The sequence below is a fragment of the Heptranchias perlo genome, unplaced genomic scaffold, assembly GCF_035084215.1.
Source record: "Heptranchias perlo isolate sHepPer1 unplaced genomic scaffold, sHepPer1.hap1 HAP1_SCAFFOLD_60, whole genome shotgun sequence".
Lineage (NCBI taxonomy): Eukaryota > Metazoa > Chordata > Chondrichthyes > Hexanchiformes > Hexanchidae > Heptranchias > Heptranchias perlo.
Window position 1 is genome coordinate 671,239 of NW_027139623.1, and position 23,124 is coordinate 694,362.

General features: G+C 46.7%; 4 non-coding genes across 4 annotated transcripts; 3 read left to right on the forward strand and 1 right to left on the reverse strand.

Moving 5' to 3' along the window:
- The first annotated feature begins 743 nt into the window (after positions 1-743).
- On the forward strand, positions 744-816 carry trnaa-cgc (transfer RNA alanine (anticodon CGC)). Its single transcript has one exon. It is a non-coding gene; the product is annotated as a tRNA-Ala (tRNA).
- Positions 817-1,672: 856 nt separating this feature from the next.
- Positions 1,673-1,744, reverse strand: trnaa-cgc (transfer RNA alanine (anticodon CGC)). Its single transcript has one exon. It is a non-coding gene; the product is annotated as a tRNA-Ala (tRNA).
- A 1,217-nt stretch (positions 1,745-2,961) lies between these two features.
- Positions 2,962-3,033, forward strand: trnaa-cgc (transfer RNA alanine (anticodon CGC)). Its single transcript has one exon. It is a non-coding gene; the product is annotated as a tRNA-Ala (tRNA).
- Positions 3,034-3,593: 560 nt separating this feature from the next.
- On the forward strand, positions 3,594-3,665 carry trnaa-ugc (transfer RNA alanine (anticodon UGC)). The gene has a single exon. It is a non-coding gene; the product is annotated as a tRNA-Ala (tRNA).
- The last annotated feature ends 19,459 nt before the right edge of the window (positions 3,666-23,124 follow it).

Below are 23,124 nucleotides of genomic sequence, written 5' to 3' on the forward strand. Positions count from 1 at the left end.
GATCCACTGGACTCGATTCGATCGCCCGAAGAAGTCGGGGAGGAATTTCCCAGAATTTCCCCTCCTTATTGACGCTGGATTTGTTTCTAGTTTGTCGCCACTCGCAGGAGATTACATGTTTCCGGTGGGTGGGGCGGGTGGTGTCGGTAGGGAGTTTCCAGTCACGATGCTCCAGGCATGTGGGGCAGGATTGATGAACCAACTGGTCTTTTCCTGACGATCATGTCCGTCTGTAGCCCCAGACCGTCAAGGTGTTTTCAGTGAAGTGATCTTTAAACACAAAACCACACCTGGGGCAAATCCTGCATCCGTCTATAGTGAAATTATCCTCAATGCTGTCTGTGTCTCACCTTACCCTCCTCTGAAGCTCGGGGACTCGAAATATTCTTGCCGGCCTCTGCTACAATGTGCCTGAGGATTTCTAGTCCCGTCCAACCGGAAGCAAAGTGACTGATAACGGGAGCGTTCGATAAATGTGCCCTGAAATCGGAAGGATGGTTTCAGCACAGCCAAAGGAGACTCTCCCCCTCTCCCACCCTTTCTTCTCAATGCCCCCTTTCTCATTACTCTGAGTGCCGAGATCTGGTTTCTTCCGTTCACCCACAATTATATCAGGTCCGCAAACTTCATGTTTAATTTTATGGTTGAAGCAGAAAAGGAGATGAATTGAAGCCCCCCAAAAAACCTTATGTGACCTCATAAAATGAAGGCGATCAGCTCTTCTTTGGAATGTGCTCCTATCTGGGGATGTAGCTCAGTGGTAGAGCGCGTGGCTTCGCATGCATGAGATCCTGGGTTCAATCCCCAGCATCTTCGCAGCTATTTTTTCACCACAATTACCCACAGAAAGGCGAATCTTGATTTCGATGTGCCGCTCATTCCATCCTCTGAGGCTCCACAATCATTAAATTGCCCCTGAGCAGGATTTCATCTCACGGTCTCCTCAGCAGCTCAGTTCACAGCAGCCGCCGACTGATCGGAATGTGTGACGGTGCAATGTCCAGCGAGCAGTTGGAACAACAGCGACCTGAAACAAAAATGCTGGTCGGCACAGCCCGAGGAGACTCGCCTCTCCCCCAGACTTTCTTCGCAACGCTCCCTTTCTCATTTCTCTGAGTGACGAGACCTGGTTTCTTCTGTTTACCCAGCGGGTACGGTATTATTGTGGTTAGTTTACTGGACTGGTAATCCAGAGGCCTGGAATAATAATCCCGCCACGGCAGCTGGGGAATTCAATTTAAATTATTTAAAAATTGAATTAATTGAATAAAATCTGGAATTAAAATACTAGTATCAGGTCCGCAGACCTCAGGTATCTCCTATGCTTAAAAGAGGAAATGCTTTTCAGCACAGTAAATCCTCGGATGACCTTAGGAAAGTGAGGCACTCAGTCCTTTCACACTTGGTTAGAGGTCGTTATTATCTGGTGTTGGAGCTCAGTGATAGACCGCATGCTTTGCGTGTATGAGGTCTCAGTTTCTATGCCCAAGCACTTTACATTTTGAATTCTGGTCAGTCGGCGGCTGTTATGAGCTGAGCTGCTGAGGGGACCGTGAGATGAAGTCCTGCTCCGGGACAATTTAATGTTTGTGGAGCCTCAGAAGTTGGAACTCACTGCGCTCAGAAAGCAAAATTCGCCTTTCTGTGCGTAATTCTGATGAAAAAACATTTTTGGAGAAGCTGGGGATTGAACCCAGGACCTCATACATGCGAAGCATGCGCTCTACCACTGAGCTACATCCCCAGATAAAATCAATAGCTACCCAAGGAAAGAAGAACTGATCGTTCTCATTTTATGAGCCCGTCCAAGGTGGGTCTGCCACTTGATAGATTATTTGCAGATTCAAAGATTGGGGCGGAGCAGGGAACAGGCGTTTCGACTACACAGAGGTAAGAATTGTCTGGATGTCAGGCGGTTCTTCATTTCCCAGAGAGTAGTGAGACTCTGGAATGCATTGCCGGCTGGTGTGGTGGGTGCTGACTCTCTTTCTGCCTTCTCGAGGGATCTGGATCTGTTCTTGACTGGGACAGAGATCGCATCATATAGAAGGTGAGTGGTTTTACAGTTAACCTACACATGGTCACTGTCATGTCCTGGACTGGTTTCAATCGCCTGAAGATGTCGGGAAGGAACTTTCCATCAATTGGCCCTGTATTTTTTTCTGGTTTGTAACCGCTCCCAGGAGATTACATGTTTCCGGTGGGTGGGGCGGGTGGTGTCAGTAGGAAGTGTCCAGTCACGATGCTCCGGGCATGTGGGACAGGATTGATGAACCAGCTGGTCTTTTCCTGACCATCATGTCCGTCAGTAACCTCAGCTCGTCAAGGTGTTTTTGTGAAGTGATCTTTAAACACAAACTCACACCTGGCCCTTTATAGTGAAATGAGACTCAATGCTGCCTGTGCATCACCTTGCCCTCCTCTGAAGCAGGAGGACTCGAAATATTCTTGCCGGCCTCTGCTACAATGTGCCTGAGCATTTCTAGTCCCGTCCAACCGTAAGTAAAGTGACTGATAACGGGAGCGTTCGAAAAATGCGCCCTCAAATAGGAAGGATGGTTACAGCACAGTTCAAGGAGTCTCTCCCCACTTTCCCGGCCTTTCTTCTCAACTCCCCCTTTCTCATTAGACTAAGTGCCGAGGCCTGGTTTCTTCCGTTCACCCACAGTTGTATCAGTTCCGCAAACTTCATCTTTAATTGTCTGCTTGGAACAGAAAACTCGATGATTTTAAGCCAAGTATACAAAGTGTCAGCACCCACCAGACCAGCCGGCAATGCATTCCAGAGACTCACCACACTCTGGGAAATAAAGAACCGCCCAACATCCAGACGCCTGTTCCCCGCTCCTCCCCAATCTTTGAAACTGGAAATAATCTATCACGTGGCAGACCCACCATGGGTGGTCTCATAAAATGAGGATAATCCGTTCTTCTTTCGTTGGGTAGCTATTTATTTCATCGGGGGATGTAGCTCAGTGGTAGAGCGCATGCTTCGCATGTATGAGGTCCTGGGTTCAATCCCCAGCATCTCCAAAAATATTTTTCATCAGAATTACGCACGGAAAGGCGAATCGCGCTTTCTGAGCTCAGCGAGTTCCAACTTCTGAGGCTCCACAAGCATTAAATTATCCCTGAGCAGGACTTCATCTCACGGTCCCCTCAGCAGCTCAGCTCATAACAGCCGCCGACTGACCGGAATATGTGACAGTGCAATGTCTAGCGAGCAGTCCCAGCTCTTGTTTGACGCTGTGTCATTCATCCATCTCACTTTATGATTCAGAGGTTGGATGTCAGCCTCGTCACTGACTATTGGCAATTGTATTTTTTTATTTCCGCTGACTTTTTTTTGGAAAGTTCAAAGTAAAGCGGAGCAGAAACCCCGTGAACTGAAGCAGAGGTTGAACATTTGGAGCACGTGTGAGGACTGGGCATCTCGTTGTCCGGGAGAGACGGAGCTGAAATTCCACTTGAGGGGGAGCAAGTGTCAGTAATGATGCTCCAGCAATCACGAGTGAGGAGCAGGCTTGATGGACCAGCTGGTCTTTTACTGCCCGTCATTTCCGTATGTTCGTCTACATCCCTAGCTTTGCAGAGGGGATGTAGCTCAGTGGTAGAGCGCATGCTTTGCATGTATGAGGTCCCGGGTTCAATCCCCGGCATTTCCAAATTATTTATGTTTGAAATTTTGAAAAGACCCTCTTGTCCTCACCTCACCTTCACACACAAGGACAGGAAAGGGTTTCTTCACCTCGAGAAAAGGCAAATGCTCTGCACAGGATAAAATTCAATGGAAGCGCGCACGCGCCTTTGAAATGGCTGCCGTCCTGGGGCTGGATTGCGTGCGGAGTTGTTAAAACATCGAAAATAGGATCACGAGTCGGCCATTCGGCCCTTCGAGCCTGCTCCGCCATTCAATCGGATCATGGCTGATCCGCTACCTCAATACCATAATTCCGCGCTCTCCCCATACCCCTTGATGCCTTGTGTGTGTCGAAATCTCTCTATCTATATTCAAATATATTCAGTGACTTCGCCTCCACAGCCTTCTGTGGTAGAGAATTCCACAGGTTCACCACCATCCAGTTTCACAGATTGGGGAGGAGCAGCTGACAGGCGTTCAGACCACACAGAGGTAAAAATATTCTTAATGTTCGGTGATTCTTCTTTTCCCAGAGAGTAGTGAGTCTCTGGAATGCAATTCTGGCTGGTGTGGTGGGTGCTGACTCCCTCCGCGTTCTCGAGGGATCTGGGCCATTTCTTGACTGGGGCAGAGATCGCATCATATAGAAGGTGAGTGGTTTTACAGTTAACCTGCACATGGTCAGTGTGATCCACTGAACTCGATTCGATCGCCTGAGGGAGTCGGGGAGGAATTTCCCAGAATTCGCCCTCATTATCGGCTTTTGATTGTTTTTCTGATTTGTAACCGCTCCCAGGAGATTACATGTTTCCGGTGGGTGGGGCGGGTTTTGTAGGGAGGAAATGTCTGGTCACGATGCTCTAGGCATGTGGGGCAGGATTGATGAACCAACTGTTTTCCCGCCCGTCATGCCGGTCTATAACCCCAGATCGTCAAGGTGTTTTCAGTGAAGTGATCTTTAAACACAAACCTACACCTGGGGCAAGTCCTGCATCCGTCTATAGTGAAATGAGACGCAATACTCTCCAGGCCTTAAGTTGCCCTCCTCTGAAGCTCAAGGACTCGAAATATTCTTGCCGGCCTCTGCTACAATGTGCCTGAGCATTTCTAGTCCCGTCCAATCAGAGGCAAAGTGACTGATAACGTACGAAAATTGCGCCCTCGAATAGGAAGGATGCTTTACAGCAGAGCCCATGGTGGCTCTCCCCCTCTCCCAGTCTTACTTCTCAACGCCCCCTTTCTCATTACTCAGAGTCTCTGAGTATATCAGGTCCGCATACCTCGGTATAGTTGTCTGCTTGGAGTACAAAAGGTGATGCTTTTCAACCCAGTAAATCCTCGGATGGCCTTAGGAAAGTGAGGCACTGAGTCCTTTTATATTTGGTTAGAGGTCTTCCCTATCTGGTGATGTAGCTCAGTGATAGATCGCGTGCTTCGCGTGTATGAGGTCCCGGGTTCTCTCTCCAAGCACTTTATGGTTCGAGTTTTAAATTCTGGTCAGTCGGCGGCTAGTATGAGCTGAGCTGCTGAGGGGACCGTGAGATGAAGTCCTGCTCCGGGACAATTGAATGTTTGTCTCAGAAGTTGGAACTCGCTTCCCTCTGAAAGCACGATTCATCTTTCTGTGGGACATTCTGGTGAAGATAAATGTTGGAGATGTTAGATATTGAACCCAGAAATATATACACGCAAAGCAGGCGCTATACCACTGAGCTACAACCCCGAATCTAATAGAACTATAACCAAGGGTACAAGGACTGAGTGTTCACTGTCTTAAGACCACCCAATGATTTACTGGGTTGAAAGTCATCTCCTCTTGTGCTCCAAGCGGACAACAGCCACCTAGACACGTAGCAGACGGCTGGACGGGACTAGAAATTCTCAGGCACATTGTAGCAGAGGCCTGCAAGAATATTTCGAGCCCTTGAACTTCAGAGGAGAATAACGTGAGACGCAGAGACATTGAGTCTCGTTTCACTAAAGACAGACGCAGCACATGCCCCAGGTGTGGGTTTGTGTGAAGATCGTTTCGTTGAAAACACCATGACGAGCTGGGGATGTAGACGAACATACGGAAATGACGGGCAGTAAAAGACCAGCTGGTCCATCAGGCCTGCCCCTCACTCGGGATTGCTGGAGCATCATTACTGACACTTACTCCCCCTCACCCGCCCGCAGACATGTAATCTCCTGGGAGAGACAAAGATCCTGAGAAAAATCCAGGGCCTTTAAGGGATAGCATACACTGGAAAATTCCTCCCCCACCTCCTCAGGTGATCGAAACCAGTCCAGGAGATCACATGGATCGTAGGGACACTAACTGTAAATCCTCTTACCTTTTATATATTGTGACCTCTGCCCCAGCCAAAAACCGGTCCAGCTCCCTGGAGAAGGCAGGCAGAGAGTCAGAACGCACCGCACCAGCCAGCAACGCATTCCAGAGGCTCACTACTCACTGGGAAAAGGAGAACCGCCTAAAATCCACCCTATTCCTACCTCTGCGTAGTCTAAACTCTTGTCCCAGGTCCTCCCCAATCTGTCAAAGTGGAATAATCTCTCACTGGGCCCGCAATCCAGCCCTGGGTTCGAAACCATTGATACGGTGCGTGCGCTCTTCCATTGAATGCTATCCTGTGCCGAGCATTAGGTTTTTCACGAGGTAGCGGAAGTCTTGCCTGTCCTTGTGTTTAAAGGTGAGGCGAGCCTCAGAGGATCTTTTCACAATTGTAGCCAAAATTCGAAACATAAACAGTGAGCAGGATAGCAGCCGACTTCAGGAGTACATAGACAGACTGACAAAATGGGCAGACACATGGCAGTTGAAATTTAATGCGGATAAGAGTGAATTCATGCACTTTTGGAGGAACCACGTGTAGAGCCAGTAGCATCTAAATGGTACTATTTTGAGGGGGTGGAAGAGCAGTGGGACCTGGGGGTGTATATTCACCAATCTTTGAAGGTGACAGGGCAAGTTTATAAATGGTACTATTTTCAGTAGATCCAAGAGCAGAGGGGCCTGGGTGTGCATATTTACAAATCGTTGAAGGCGACAGGGCCAGTTGAACAGGCGGCTATGAAAGTGAATGGGACACTTGGCTTTCTAAATAGTGGCATTGAAAACAAACACAAGGAAGTCACGCTGCACTGGTTAGGCCTCAGCTTGAGTGTTGTGTACAATTCTGGACAGTACACTTAAGGAAAGATGGCAAGGCCTTGGAGAGGGTACGGAGGAGCTTGATTAGGATGATGCCAGGGAAGAGGGACTTCCGTTATGTGGAGAGATTGGAGAATTTGGGTTTGTTCTCCTTGGAGCAGAGAAGCTTGAGGGGAGACCTAATAGAGGTATTCAAAATAATGAGGGGTTTGGGCAGCCAAAAAGGGAGAAACTGTTTCCACCGGCAAGTGGGTCAATAACCAAAGGACAGAGATTCAAAATAATTGGCAAAAGAACTGGAGGGGAAATGAGGAGAAATGTTTTCCCATCCTCGCTGGTAAAAACAAGCTGCTGGAACTTTTCACTCTCTCTCCTTTCCCTCTCTCTCTTTCCCATGGTTCAAACAAACTGTTGCTGCAGCATCTGAAGTTTACGACAGTTTCCCACAGACTTCAATTCCGAGCTCGGCAGCTGTCTTAACTTTAACCTCGCCGCTTACCTCAGCGCAAGTACATCGTCTCAGTTAGACTTCTAAACAATCTGAAGCAATAATAAAACCTTTTGAACTTGTTCAATCTTCCCAGAATGCAGTCTTGAATAGTCAAGTCTAGCAATTCTGTGTTCCATCCTGTGTTGAACCAAACTCTGCTCCTTTAGCAAGTGAAAGATCCATATTGAAAAGTCCAAAATCCTTCACGCGGTAACCATATATTTAATCCAGTGTTTATTATGAGCCTGAGCTCGTATCAGGCTTCTGTGTGGGGGAACACGTGGGCAACAGTGACGACACTACTATAAGGTTTCGATTGGCTGTTAGAAGCAAATGCACTGAAAATTTACAGCTCATAGAAATAACTACTTGCATTTAAACAGCGCATTTAACCCCCCATAGATAAATAGACCAATCCGATTTACTGAGGTATAATCAGACAAATATGGAACTCCAGCTGAAGAAGGAGATATTTGGCGCCATGAGAAAATCATGACACAAGAGATGGCTTTCATGGAAGGTCTGAAAGAAGGAAAGGACTTGCGTTTATACAGCGCCTTTCAAGACCCCCAGACGTCCCAAAATGCTTTACAGTCAATGAAGTGCACTTTGAAGTGTAGTCACTGTGGTAATGTGGGAAACGCGCCAGCAAATTTGCACACAGCAAGCTCATACAAACTGCAATGAGATAAATGACCAAAAAATCGGTTTCAGTTATATGAGTTGAGGGATAAATATTGCCCAGGTCACTGGGGAGAACTCCTCTGTTTATTCTCGAATATTGCCGTGTGATCTGTTATATCTACCTGAGAAGGTAGATGGGCCTTCCGTTTAACGCGTCTTACGTCAGTCGATATCTCCGACAGTGCAGTGCTGCCTCAGTACTGCACTGTAGTGTCAGCTTGGATTATGTGTTCAAGTCTCTGGAGTGGGACTAAAACTCACAACTTTCCAACTCAGAAGCGAGACCGCTACCACTGAGCCATGCCTGATACCAGAAAGGGGGAGAGGGAGATGGAGGGGCATAGGGAGGGCATTCTGGAGCGTGGATATGGCTGAAGGCACGGCTGTCAAAAGTAGAGCAAATTAACTGTGGATGCACAAGCGCGTGAGGTGGGGGAATGGCTGCACGGCTGGAGGAGGTTACAGAGATAGGGAGGTATTTGGCATTGGCTGCAGGGCTGGAGGAGGTTACAGAGATAGGGAGGGTTGAGGCCCTAGTGGATTTAAGTGCAAGGAACAATAAAAAATAAACTACAGGCTTCGGAGACTGGAAGCCAATGCAGGTCAGTAAGGACTGGATGATTGGTGAGGGACTCACCAATCAAAAAGAGAGGGTTGGAGATGGAATCAGTGGCAAGGATGTGGAGATTGGGAGGGGGTCAAAGATCTTGACTTCACAATTTTTAACTGGTGTAAATTATGGCTCCTCCAAAACAGAATGCTGCTATGACAACACAAAGACATTGGAAGGGTCAAGAGAGGCGGTGGTTTTGTCAGCGTAAAGCTGAAAGCTGGTCCATGTCTGCGGACAATGTCACCAAAGGGCATCATGCAGATGAGGAAGAGGAGGGAGCAAAGGATTGAACCTTTAGAGACATCAGATATAACGGTGATAGGGTGGGAAGAGAAGCTTCTCCTGGCTATGATCAGATAGGTGAGTGGAACCAAGCGAGGGATATCCGACCAAAAGAGGCCAATGATCGATGAATGAGGAGGTCACGGGTGGGTTTCCTGTAGGTGTGGAGGAGAGGGCGGAGATGGGGAGGGGTGGGCCATGGAGGGATTTAAACCCCATGCTGAAAATGTTAAACGTCAGGCAATCGGGAAGTGGGAGGCAGTGAGGGTAATGGGGCCAAGCAGGACCTGGTGCTGGTTGGAAGGAGAAGGCTGAATGACCGGACAGGCGTGCATTGGAGGAATGGAGTCTGGAGGGTCAGAGACATTAATGAGGGTTTGAATGGCAATATGCTGAGGAAGGAATGGAGGCGGGTGAGGGAAGCACGGGGCCTTTGTGATGGAGGTCAAATCGGGTCATGAGCTCAGCTCGGGGTTGCACGGGAACAATTTTACTGCAGCCTTCAACCAATATAAAATAAACGGGTAAATATCTGCAGGAAAATAACGGAGAGAGGAATGGCAATGAAACTCTTTCAGTGACCCCTGAAATCACGCACAGTCCTAAGCGTGACCTTGAACTGTCCCCGTGTCAGAGACTCAAAATACATATTTTAACTGGGAAACTGCAGGTACATAGTGAAACGGGTTTGCTTTTGTCCTTGGATTCAGTGTAGACGCGGTGAAATCTGTAAAATTTATAAATGAATGGGCAGGAGTGAACATAAGAACATAAGAACATAAGAACATAAGAAATTGGAGCAGGAGTAGGCCAATCGGCCCCTCGAGCCTGCTCCGCCATTCAATAAGATCATGGCTGATCTGATCCCAACCACAAATCTAAAGAACACAAGAAGTCGGAGCAGGACCCGGCCAAACAGCCCCTGGGCCCTCTCCGCCACCCACAGGGCATTGACCGATCCGAACTCAGCTTCATGTCCAATTTCCTGCCCGCTCCCCATAACCCCTAATTCCCTTTACTTCTAGGAAACTGTCTATTTCTGTTTTAAATTTATCTAATGATGTAGCTTCCACAGCTTCCTGGGGCAGCAAATTCCACAGACCTACTACCCTCTGAGTGAAGAAGTTTCTCCTCATCTCAGTTTTGAAAGAGCAGCCCCTTATTCTAAGATTATGCCCCCTAGTTCTAGTTTCACCCATCTTTGGGAACATCCTTACTGCATCCACCCGATCAAGACCCTTCACAATCTTATATGTTTCAATAAGATCGCCTCTCATTCTTCTGAACTCCAATGAGTAGAGTCCCAATCTACTCAACCTCTCCTCATATGTCCGCCCCCTCATCCCCGGGATTAACCGAGTGAACCTTCTTTGTACTGCCTCGAGAGCAAGTATGTCTTTTCTTAAGTATGGAGACCAAAACTGTATGCAGTATTCCAGGTGCGGTCTCACCAATACCTTATATAACTGCAGCAATACCTCCTTGTTTTTATATTCTATCCCCCTAGCAATAAAAGCCAACATTCCGTTGGCTTTCTTGACCACCTGCTGCACCTGCATACCAACTTTTTGATTTTCTTGCACTAGGACCCCCAGATCCCTTTGTACTGCAGTACTTTCCAGTCTCTCGCCATTAAGAAAATAACTTGCTCTCTGATTTTTCCTGCCAAAGTGCATAACCTCACATTTTCCAATATTATATTGCATCTGCCAAATCTCCGCCCACTCACCCAGCCTGTCTATATCCCCTTGCAGGTTTTTTATGTCCTCCTCACTCTCTACTTTCCCTCCCATCTTTGTATCATCTGCAAATTTTGATATGTTGCACTCGGTCCCCTCCTCCAAATCGTTAATATAGATTGTAAAGAGTTGGGGACCCAGCACCGACCCCTGTGGAACACCACTGGTTACTGGTTGCCAGTCCGAAAATGAACCATTTATCCCAACTCTCTGCTTCCTGTTCGATAACCAATCCTCCACCCATGCCAGAATATTACCCCCAATCCCGTGATTTTTTATCTTAAGTAATAATCTTTTATGTGGCACCTTGTCGAATGCCTTCTGGAAGTCTAAATACACTATGTCCACTGGTTCCCCTTTATCCACCCTATACGTTATATCCTCGAAGAACTCAAGCAAATTTGTCAGACATGACTTCCCCTTCATAAAGCCATGCTGACTTTGTCCTATTAAATTATGCTTCTCTAAATGTTCCGTTACTATTTACATGGGAGACAAAGCTGCTGATGTCATGTGTTTGTTCAGGTGACTGTAACTAATAGCAATGATCAGGGGTATAACCGTGTCAGTGGAGATTAATCCCCTGTATAAATTAAGCTCGTTGCAATGTATCAGCCCAGAGTGCCTTCTGGAGCTGCGGTTTTCAGATCAACAGAAGTCACCGCTTCTCACAGAAATGGAATATCCAGTATTGTTGCAGATCGAACGCATTTACTATCCTGTTCTTGCAGCCATTGGAGTTCCAGGTAAGCCGTCATCTCATCTGTGAATATTGCAAATCGGTGTTAACTGTGCTGCTGTATTTGGCTAATTATTCTTTCTCCCACTATGTTTTGCGCAGTCACCTCTTCTCTTGTATCAGTTGAATGATGGAAGGTTTAAAGTCTCTGCTCTTTCAGTCTTGCAGGAGCTGCATTATATCTGTAATGAACATTGTATATCCAACCCTTGCACTGTTACTGGATTGTTCTCTGTACTGAATATATTGTTGAATAATGGTATGTCATTAAATTCAAAACGCTTGGTCTTGTAGGAGCTGCATTATATCTATTATAGGAACATAGGAGCAGGAGTAGGCCATTCAGTCCCTCGTGCCTGCTCCGCCATTCGATCAGATCATGGCTGATCTATGATCTAGCTCCATATACCTGCCTTTGGCCCATATCCCTTAATACCTTTGGTTGCCAAAAAGCTATCTATTTCACATTTAAATTTAGCAATTGAGCTAGTATCAATTGCCGTTTGCGGAAGAGAGTTCCAAATCTCTACCACCCTTTGTGTGTCGCAATGTTTTCTAATCTCGCTCCTGAAAGGTCTGGCTCTAATTTTTAGACTGTGCCCCCTACTCCGAGAAACCCCAACCAGCGGAAATAGTTTCTCTCTATCCACCCTATCCGTTCCCCATATTATCTTATAAACTTCGATCAGATCACCCCTTAACCTTCTAAACTCTAGAGAATACAACCCCAATTTGTGTAATCTCTCCTCGTAATTTAACCCTTGGAGTCCGGGTATCATTCCAGTAAACCTACGCTGCACTCCCTCCAAGGCCAATATGTCCTTCCGAAGGTGCGGTGCCCAGAATTGCTCACAGTACTCCAGGTGTGCTCTAACCAGGGTTCTGCATGATTTTATTATCTTTGCATATCCAACCCTGGCATTGTTACTGGATTATTCTGTGCACTGAATTTATTGTGGAATAATGGTCTACCCTTCAAACGGTCGGACCTGTAGCAATTGCATTTTATCTATAGTGAACGTTGTTTATCCAACCCTGGCTTTGTTACTCGATTATTCTCTGCACTTGAAGCATTGGAATCAGATGTCTGGGCTAAGAGCTGGTATCAGACCATCAGGAGCTGTTAACAGTTTCATGTTGTGGAACTAATCTGACCTGGAATTTTTTTCATCAATGTGTTTTCAGTGATTGGTAATGAGACAGCTCACGGTCTCAGTGTTAGAAGGAGGCAGCGCAATGCCTTCCCTCCACAATAATATGGTTCAGTTTAACTGGGATTTCAATGTATTTATTGGTTATCACTCTTATGAAATATTATTTCATTGTGTGTGTATCTGAAGAAGCTCCAGAGTTCTGGTTACTGAACTGAGTTTGCTGCTGATTCTTTCACATCTCATTCTCTGCTTCACTGTCGATGAATTCACTGTAAAATGCAATGTTTTGAGGTTATTTTGTATCAGTTTGCACTTTATCTGTTGGAATCATGAGTCCTTCTATTTATCTGTAGATTTTTTGCAGCAGCGGTGATGTTGGCGTTTTGTTAATTGAACAATGCCGCCATCTAACGCTTTACTTTATAATTCAGGAGAAGGAATTTCAATTATTGTGAGGTGTGTCTGGAAGAGGCATTCGATTCTCTTTATTCCTTACATTGCAGATGAAGTGAACAGTGTAGGTGAACAGGTGGAGACTTGAATGATCTGTAGAAACATTAAACTTTTCACAGAGGCTTCACCATTGAACAAACTGACATTAAGAATAGGATCGTTGGAACACGGGGCTGGTGAAGAGAAAGCAGGCGCAGGAAGTTAGGATTTACTCGGGTGTGAAAAGCGACATTGAGAAAGAGAGTAGAGAGAGTGCGGAGAGACAGAGCGGAACGATCGAGAACGCGACTGAGAAGGAAAACGAGAAGGGAGGTGGAGAAGGGACGGGAGAGAAAGAGACAGAGAGAGACACACAAACACAGAGAATGAGATGTGGAGAGAGGGGGAACGGCAGCGTTGAGAATAATTCATCGGAATGAACTGCTGAAACTTCCAGTATAATTATGAAGATGAAATGTGAATTGAAAGTGTTATCAGGATGTTGTCAGATTGTGAGAGTTTTATTGTACTCTCTCCGGGTGTGTTTATCGCTATCAGGTCCTCAGTCTGTTTATGTGAATGTTCCTTTTACTTGTTTACTGATTGAATATATAAACATAATTGAAATGTATTTAAATAATAAAATCAGTGATTTCTTGATCGCATTGATTTATTAGGATATTGTACTCGAGAAGCTATATGTCAACTTAGTTCAATAAAGAACGAGGCTAACTTAAAGAATACATTCGAGTTTAATTGCAATTGAATGTGCAAAGTAAATTTATTGAAACATTATGTAACCAACGAGCTGTTCCCTGACACCATTAACCACGGACGTTAAAAGTTGAATTTATTAATTGCTTTGTGTTACTGAGACCTGTAGACTTGATTTCCTCTAACAGTCTGTTGCAGTCTGTCCTTGCGAATCCCCGCCTCTCCTCTCACTCTCATCTCATCTGTTGCTTCAGTTTATCCTCTTTCCCAAACCAACTGCTCCTGACTCCCCTACCCTCCGACATGTCATTTTTCTTTGTCTCCCTCCCAATTTCAATTACTGGCTCCGCCGACAGCTGCCTCTTCCATGCGTACTCGAAGTTTCAAACTCACCGACTCGGATCTCGGTCTTTCCCGTTTTGAGCTGGCCCCTGTCAGCTCTCTCAACCCAGAGCAACAAATCAGCAGCACCTCCCCCTGTCTCCTCACCTTCCCGACCCTCGCTCACTTTCCCGTCCATCAGGAGCCCAAATCTGGATTTCACCCGTTGGATTCCCACTCAGTAAAACACCTCCCCCTTTCCCACCGGCACTGCCCCCTCACTCGGCTCTTCGTGAACTTTCTGTATCATTTTCCCAATTCATTGTTGATCATTGTATTTAAAATCATTTCTCTGCCCGAAAGCGCTGCCCAGGTCAGTAAATCAGTTCCCACCGTTTTATGCAGCAACAAAGCTGGAAATTTCACCCCAGATCCTCTCAAACTGCTGCTTTGTCTCCAGGTCCGATCAGTAATTTCTGTCCTTCCGTTTCTCTCTCTTACAGTTAACTTGGTGGCGATTGTGATCCTGTCCCGAGGAAAGTGCGGTCTCTCCAAATGTATCACTCGCTACCTGGTGGGAATGGCGGCGGCCGATCTCCTGGTCGTTATCACTGATGTCATAATGTGGCGCATTGTTGATATTTATTTCCCAGTTTCATTCTTGACCATTACCCCCGTGTGTCGTCTCATTTACTTCCTGATTCTAACAGCCACGGCGGCCTCTGTCTGGTTTACGGTGGTTTTCACCTTTGATCGATTTGTGGCCATTTGTTGTCAGAAGCTGAAAACAAAATATTGCAACGAGAAAACGGCGGCTGTTGTTATCGGGGTGGTGAGTGCGCTGAGCTGTTTACTAAACATTCCTTGGTACTTTGTAATTGGCCCGGAATATATAATGGACAATGTACCCCGGGGTTGTGTCTTTAAACCGACCTTTTTTACTTTACCCGCATGGGCAGCGTTTGACTTGATTAACCTTGTTTTGATGCCTTGTCTCCCATTCATTCTGATTTTACTGTTCAATGTTCTCACCGCCAGGCACATTTTAGCGGCCAGTCGAGTCCGCAGGGGACTCCGGGGCCGCAGCAATGGAGAGAATCATAAGGATCCAGAGATGGAGAACCGAAGGAAATCCATCATTTTACTTTTCAGTATATCAGGCAGTTTTATATTGTTATGGAGTGCACTCGCTTTTTATGTTATTTCTGCGCGTATAAGAAACACTCAGTACGATATGGCCGGTGACATTGAGTCAACCGGATTCATGCTTCAACTTCTCAGTTCCTGCACCAACACGTGTATTTATGCTGTGACCCAGACTAAATTCAGAGAGGAGCTGAAGAACGGGCTGAAATACCCACTGAATCTAATTGCTACATTAGTTAAATCATAGAAACGTCTGAAGACTTTTCACCTGAAATTAAATAAAAAGACAATTAGAGTCGATTTTCGCCTTTGGCGGTGGCATAAGACGGGCGGAAGCGGATCATGCGCCCTTTATTCACTGCGTCTGATTTTACTATCCATTGACATCAATGAGTTCACTAAAGTAACTGATTTCAATCCAATACTTTAAATAAATTTGGAAATACGAGACAGGAATTATGTTCCAACCGACAAATGTGGTGTTGTGAAATGATACAAGATGTGATTCTAACATGAAATGGTTCGCTGTTACTAGTCTGGAAATAATATGATTTCAATATTAAATGTTCAATCCTGAAATGAATAAAATCAAACCTTCTTTTTCGGTTGTTGATTATTTCCCATCACATACACTGCCCGGTGGGATGGACTGAGGGTGAGCTGTCAGGGTCAGACAGCGTCCTGTTCATTGGAACATTTGTGATGACCAGAACAGAATAATAATGGACCAACACCCGGACCGTTAATAACCGGTAAAATATTAATGTAATTTCAAACTCCAGTGGGGAGTTCCGGAGATCGTTTCCTCTCTGAGCTGCTGTGCAGCAATTTTTCCTGAGCATGGAGTTTAATGGGAAGTGAGGGTTTGCCTGGTTACACCGATCTATAAGGAGATCTTTCTGAGATGATCAGGAGGCGGTAGATTTGTCATGGCCGCAGCAGGCCAAGGGAAAGCTCTCCTGCTCCTCCTTGCCCCACAAGATATAAGTTAAAAAGAAACTTCTCAGTGTTCCGGATCACTCAATGCCCATCGAAAGGGCGGCTCCTCCTCCCATTTGGAGCTAACATTAAATAGTGTCCCGTGTACGTCATAATACACTGATTTACATATTGCACGTGACCTGACCGGAAACAGGTGAGTGTTGTTCCAGCCGCTCTCCTCAGGACCCCACCGCCGATGACGGAGGCAGGAACGCCAGTGTTAAAGGGGCGGTAAGTGACCTGACACCATTTACTAGCCTCCACAAACCCATTTCCGCCAGGCTGGGATGCTTAAAATCGGCCACACCTTCCCTGACCTCCGCCTTAGTATCAATCTTCGAAGCCCACAAGCTGGTCCATTTTCTCAAACTGCACCGGTTCACAACACATGAAGGGAAATTTTCACCATCGCAGAACTGGTAGAGCGGATCAACCGCCCCTAATAGAACCAGCCCGATTTTAATTTCTGCTCTTTCAGTTTACCGCCCAGGCAGTGAAGTTGAAATTACCCCCTATGTCGCTGATCCCAATGTTCGACAGGTGCGTCAAAGAAATCAGACAGTGTTTGCCAAACATTAACATGAATGTGGGTTCATGGGGTATATTCGGGTAAAAGGTGATAACCCCCCTCCATAGAGACAAGACCCCTATACAATTGAGGTGAAGAGGGGTTCACCCCAACATCCCGGATAGACAGGACGCTGTTCTCTCCGGGCAGTTCCCAGGGACGAACAGCAAGACAGATATCAACTGCTACTGGAAGACCATCAACTCGGCGAAGGAGGCCCTTTGTTCCGCCGGAAACCAACTGGTCTTCAAGCTGAAGGAGCTGTTCACGACCGAGTATTGCCACCTGGCACACTCCAAGGTCCAGGAGTACATGCTGTGGGACGCACTGAAGCGAGGTGCAAAGGATCTCTGGGGAAAGGCCACCGTGTAAGGCTATTTTACCTTGTATTGTGCAGCATGTATTAGAAAATATGTTCTGTGTTTTCAATTGTAATAATGGAATCGTAGCGTGTACGATATCTCTTCTATTGCTTTGAATTGCAACTGTGATATTTACATTGAGCTGTGTGCTTTCATGAATTTTATGAAATAAAGTATATCTTGAAATATTAAGAACATGTTCCAGTCTCACCGTGCCTGTTATTATTGGACAGTGAACAGTGGAAATATTGACGGACAGTAAAGATGTGGGAGCTGTACAAAGAACATCTATTGCAGGCAACATGTGAGAAATAGGAGTATTTTCTTAATGGTGAGAAACTAGGGACTGCAGAGGAGCAAAGTGGTTTGGGTGTCCAGGGACACCAATCACAAAGAGTTCGCGCACATCCACAAAAAAAAAATCCCAATTTCTAGTCTGTCATATCCCAAGGTATCGCTATCAGATACTGAGCCAACTCTCTGGAGTTTGCTGATACAATCAGGCCCCACTGCCTCCCTTGCTGGTCCATTCCATACATCCAGCACCATCTGCCTTAAAATGCATTCAAGCACTGTGCTCATCCTGTGCCTCAGGGAGAGAAGACTAATAAATCAGGAGGACCCAGATCATCAGCCTTATGTGAGTTTGGACATTTCAGTTTTAATTCAGCTTATTGCATTTGCAATTTTTTCTCTTTTTTGTACATTTCAATTTTTATTTCATGGTTGCAGATTTTGCATTTTTGAACAAATTCTCCAAAACCTGTGCGCAGTGAGTGCTGACTCCGGGCCCTTTGATTGACAGCTCTCACCTTCACCCCCCCGCCCCCCCACCCAACCCCGCACCCGGCCATCACTCCACCCCCGCCAAACGCCTCCTGGGCTGACTCCTCCCATCACGTGACACGCGGCAGCGTCTCTCATCTTTGCGCGTTGATGTCACGACGCGTACGTGCCGCATGCGCAGCGCGGTCCCTCTGCCGCGTTCCCTGCGGGCGGTGCTGTGGGCGGGGGCGAAGCCCACAGAGGGAGGGCCGGCACCGGGAGTGGCCTGAGAGGGGAGAGCGGGGTGGTGGGGGAGGGGGGGGGGTGACGGGGGGAAGTTACTCGGGGCATCCTGCGGGCCCCGTGAATCTCCACTCTGGCAGCGCCCGGTGTCGAGCTGGGCTCGGGGGGGAGTCACTCTCCCGCCTCCCCGTCAAACGGGCCGTGGGTCGGAGCCCAAAAGTGAGCGAGAATCAAACAGCACAGAGAGAGGCCGCTCGGTCCATCGCGCCTGTGCCGGTTCTGTGGAAGAGACCGCTCGGCCCATCGTGCCTGTGCCGGCCCTGTGAAAGAGCGATCCCATTAGTCCCACTCCCCTGCTCTTTCCCCACAGTCCCGCAAATTTCCCCCCTTCAAGGATTGACCTGATTCCTTTTTGAAAGTTATTATTGAATCTGCTCCCACCGCCCTTTCAGGCAGTGAATTCCAGATCAGAACAACTCGCTGCCTAAAAATATTCTCCTCATCTCCCTCTGGCTCTTTTCCCAATTCCCTTCAATCTGTGTCCTCTGGTTACCGACCCTCCCGCCAGTGGCAACAGTTTCTCCCCATCGACTCCATCAAAACCCCTCCTCATTTTCAACCCTTCCATTAAATCTCCCCTTAACCGTCTCTGCTCCAAGGAGAACAACCCCAGTTTCTCCAGTCTCTCCCGGTAACTGAAGTCCCTCATCACCGGAATCATTCTGGTAAATCTCCCCTGAACCTTCTCTGTTCCAAAGGGAGTAATCCCAGCTTCTCTATTCTCTCCGTATAATTATTATTATTAAGTGGGTTGTGCTGGGTATCTGGAAGCTGTAATTCGGTGAGTAGAAAGCAGTGAGAGGATAAGTCTGCAGATTGATTTTGGGAGATGGTGAAAACGGTGATCGTGGATTCAGACAAGGGAGGGAGGTGGTCTTTGAGACCGTCCGTGCTCTGTTGTAAGATCTCACTGTGTGTGTCTGCTTCCAGCAGTTCCCATTTGAACCTGTGACCTGACTGGCGGTTTCTCCGAACTCGACTGCTGCTGTGAACCTGACTGTTCCCCCGTGGACATCAATGTCTTCTCCACCTGTCTGCCAAGGAAGTGAACCGTAAGTTTCTGTTCGTGTGTTACTACATTGGCTCCCGGTCCGGCAAAGCCTCGATTTTAAAATCCTCATCCTCGTGTTCAAGTCCCACCATTGTCCTCTCCCCCTCCATATCTCTGTAATCTCTTCCAACCGATTTGATCTCCACGGACAACCCCATGTCATTCCACCCTATTATGGATTCTAACCCACCCATTTATCTCCTCCACAGCCCATGTAGACTGGAAGAATAGACAGTGCTGGGACAGTCAATCCTGTTATCTACACAGTCGGTGCCGGGACAGTCAGTCCTGTAAGACACATAATCAGTGCTGGGACAGTCGGTCCTCTGATACACACACAGTCAGTGCTGGGACACTCAGTCCTCTGATCCTTACAGTCAATGCTGGGATACAGATTCCTGTTATATCGTCAGAGCCGGGACGCTCAGTCCTGTTATATATGATGTGGAGATGCCGGTGATGGACTGGGGTTGACAATTGTAAACAATTTTACAACACCAAGTTATAGTCCAGCAATTTTATTTTAAATTCACAAGCTTTCGGAGGCTTCCTCCTTCGTCAGAAATTGTGCCCTTGGAGATGAAAATTGAAAACGTCACTCCGTTATCTAAGAAAGGAGGGAGGAAGAAACCAGGAAAATACAGACCTGTCCATTTAAGGTCAGTTGTGGGGAAGTTACTGGAATCAATCATCAGAGACAAAATGGTTGAGCACTTCATCAAGTCTGAGCTGATCAAAGAGAGTCAACATGGATTTGTGAAGGGCAGGTCATGTCTGACTAATCCAGTTGGATTTTTTGAGGTGATTAACAAGGTGGACAGGGGAGCGTCTATGGATGTTGTCTGTATGGACTTCCAGAAGGCATTTGATAACGTTCAGCACAAGAGATTAATAGAATCAATAAAAATGCACAGAATTGAAAGTGACCTTGTGACTTGTGTTGGAATTGGTTGGGAGGTCGGAGAAGAGAGAAGGGATAAAGGGAACGTTCGTTGATTGGCGGGATGTGACAAGTGGTGACCCCAGGGATCTGAACTGGAGCCTCAGCTTTTCACCATATTTACCAATAACTTGGATGAAGGAATAGAGAGTTGTAGATCCAAGTTTCCAGGTGACACTAAGTTAGGAGGCACAGTAAGTGGTGTAGATGGGAGCAGGAAGTTACAAAGAGACAGTTTAAGTGAATGGACAAACTGTGGCAGATGGAGTTCAATGTGGGGAAGAGTGAGATCATTCACTTTGGAAGCAAGAAGGAAACATTGGAGTATTTTCTTGAAGTGAGAGATTGGGAACGGTGGAGGAGCAAAGGGATTTGTGTGTCCATGCACACAAATCACTAAAAGCTAGTGCACAGATACAAAAATAATCGCAGACTAATGGAATGTTGGCCTTTATCTCGAGGCCTGGAATACAAAGGGGAGGAAGTGACGCTTCAGTTCTACAGAGCCTTGGTCAGAGCCCATCTGGAGTACTGATCCTCACCAAGGATATATTGGCCTTGGAGGGGGGACAGTGCGGATTCACCAGAATGACACTGAGGCTTGAAGGGTCAAATTAATGAGGACCGGTTGTATTCCCTTGGTTTGCATTCCCTTGAGTTTAGAAGGTTGAGAGGTGATCTGATCCAGATATTTAAAATTATAAAGGGATTCGATAGGGTAGAAATACAAACTATTTTCTCTGGTGGGGGAATCCATAACAAGAGGGCATAAACTTAAATTTAGAGTTAGGGCGTCCAGGAGTGAAATCAGGAATCTCTTTCCCACACAAGGGTAGTGGAAATCTGCGCAGGCTGATTGAAGTGGACCCTGTGATATAATAGAATTTTCTGTCCTGTCAGACTTGGACATCTTGTTGATCCATCTTTTAAAAAGGTGGAGGAACTCAGTTCTAAGATGGATTCCACTCACTTCATCACAAGTCCTCAATCACCTTGTCTTATCATCGAGCTATCAAGGACTAGAAACACTGTGTTTCAAGGAAAGCTGATTTATTTGACACTTGTACAGAATTCTAATACTGCTGTCCAGTGAAATGGATTATTAACATCAGAAACAACCCCCAACTGCCAGAATGAACACGGTTCAGTCCTGGATGTGATTAACAGCAGTAATAACAGCAGAATCCAACCCCTGCAGTCACATGTGAACCCGCTGGTGTATAAGTAGACTGGATGACAGAGTGAATCCCTTCCCACACACGGAGCAGGTGAACGGCCTCTCCCCAGTGTGAATACGTTGGTGTCTCAGTAGATCCCTTGTTCTTTTAAAGCTCTTCTCACAGTCAGAGCATTCAAAAGGTCTCTTATCAGTGTGAACATGTTGATGTTCAATGAGGTAGGATGAACGAGTGAATCTCTTCCCACACACGGAGCAGGTGAACAGCCTCTCCCCATTGTGAATATGTTGGTGTGTTTGCAGGTTGGATGACTGACTGAATCTCTTCCCACACTCAGTGCAGGTGAACGGCCTCTCCCCAGTGTAAGTGTGTTGGTGTGTCAGGAGATCCTTTTTTCTTTGAAAGCTCTTCTCACAGTCAGAACATTTAAAAGGTCTCTTATCAATGTGAACGAGTTGATGTGTCAGAAGGCTGGATGAATGAGTGAATCCCTTCCCACACACGGAGCAGGCGAACGGCCTCTCGCCAGTGTGAATTCGCTGCTGTCTCAGCCGGTGGGATGATCGAGTGAATCCCTTCCCACACACGGAGAAGGTGAACGGCCTCTCCCCAGTGTGTACTCGCTGGTGTATCAGTAGGCTCGATGACTGAGTGAATCTCTTCCCACACACGGAACAGGTGAACGGCCTCTCCCCAGTGTGAGTGCGTTGGTGTGTCAGCAGATCACTTTTTCTTTTAAAGCTCTTCTCACAGACAGAACATTTGAAAAGTCTCTTATCAGTGTGAACAAGCTGATGTTCAATAAGGCTGCATGACAGAGTGAATCCCTTCCCACACACGGAGCAGGTGAACGGCCTCTCTCCAGTGTGAACTCGCTGGTGCGTCAGCAGGTTGGAAGACTGAGTGAATCCCTTCCCACACTCAGTGCAGGTGAACGGCCTCTCCCCAGTGTGTCTGCGTCGATGAGTTTCTAGCTGGGACGGGTAATTGAATCCCTTCCCACAGTCCCCACATTTCCACGGTTTCTCCATCCTACGGGTGTCCTTGTGTCTCTCCAGGTTGGACGATCAGTTGAAGCCTCGTCCACACACAGAACACGTGTACGGTTTCTCCCCGCTGTGAATGGTGCGATGTTTTTTTCAGGTTGTGGAACTGGTTAAAGCTCTTTCAGTGCACTGGAGTTTACAAAAGTCCTCACTGTGAATACAGAATAGAAATTCAGAACAGGCAATTCTAGTTTCTATGGAACATTCTTCCTGCTCATTCCCCCAGACTGTAAATCCCAGTCTCACACACTCACCCTCCTCCCTCTGCTGAAACCCAAACCCATCGCACCATCTCCAACATTTGGGTTGGGTTGGAGGCCTTGAATCTGAGTTGGGAAATATAATTGGAGAAACATGATTCAATTTAGAAAGTAAACTATTCAAAATCAAATAACATGGATTATTGTAATTAATGTAGTCCTTTCACGCCTCGTGGGAAAGAAGTGATGTCTGGGCTGCGGATGAGTGTTTGCGCCCGGTTACACAGCGTGTCCCTCTCTCTCCGCTTCAAATTCGCTTCCTTTGGCTCACGGCCTCATTCACGCATCCAGCTGACTGCAGCCCTTTAAAGCTCCTCTGGAGTCATCCTTTGTTTATTTACTTGACCCATTACCACCCACCTTGCCTTGCACCTTCATCCCTTTTTTTGCTTTATCACTCCTGCCCTCCACCCTATCACAGACCTTCCCTTTTGTTCTTTCCCTCCCCGCCCCCTCTTTCCCTGCCTCTCTCCTTGCTTAAAAACTGTTAATTCTTTCACTTCTTCAAGTTCTGACAAAACCTTAACACTAATCTGAAACGTTAACTGTTTCATTCTCCGCG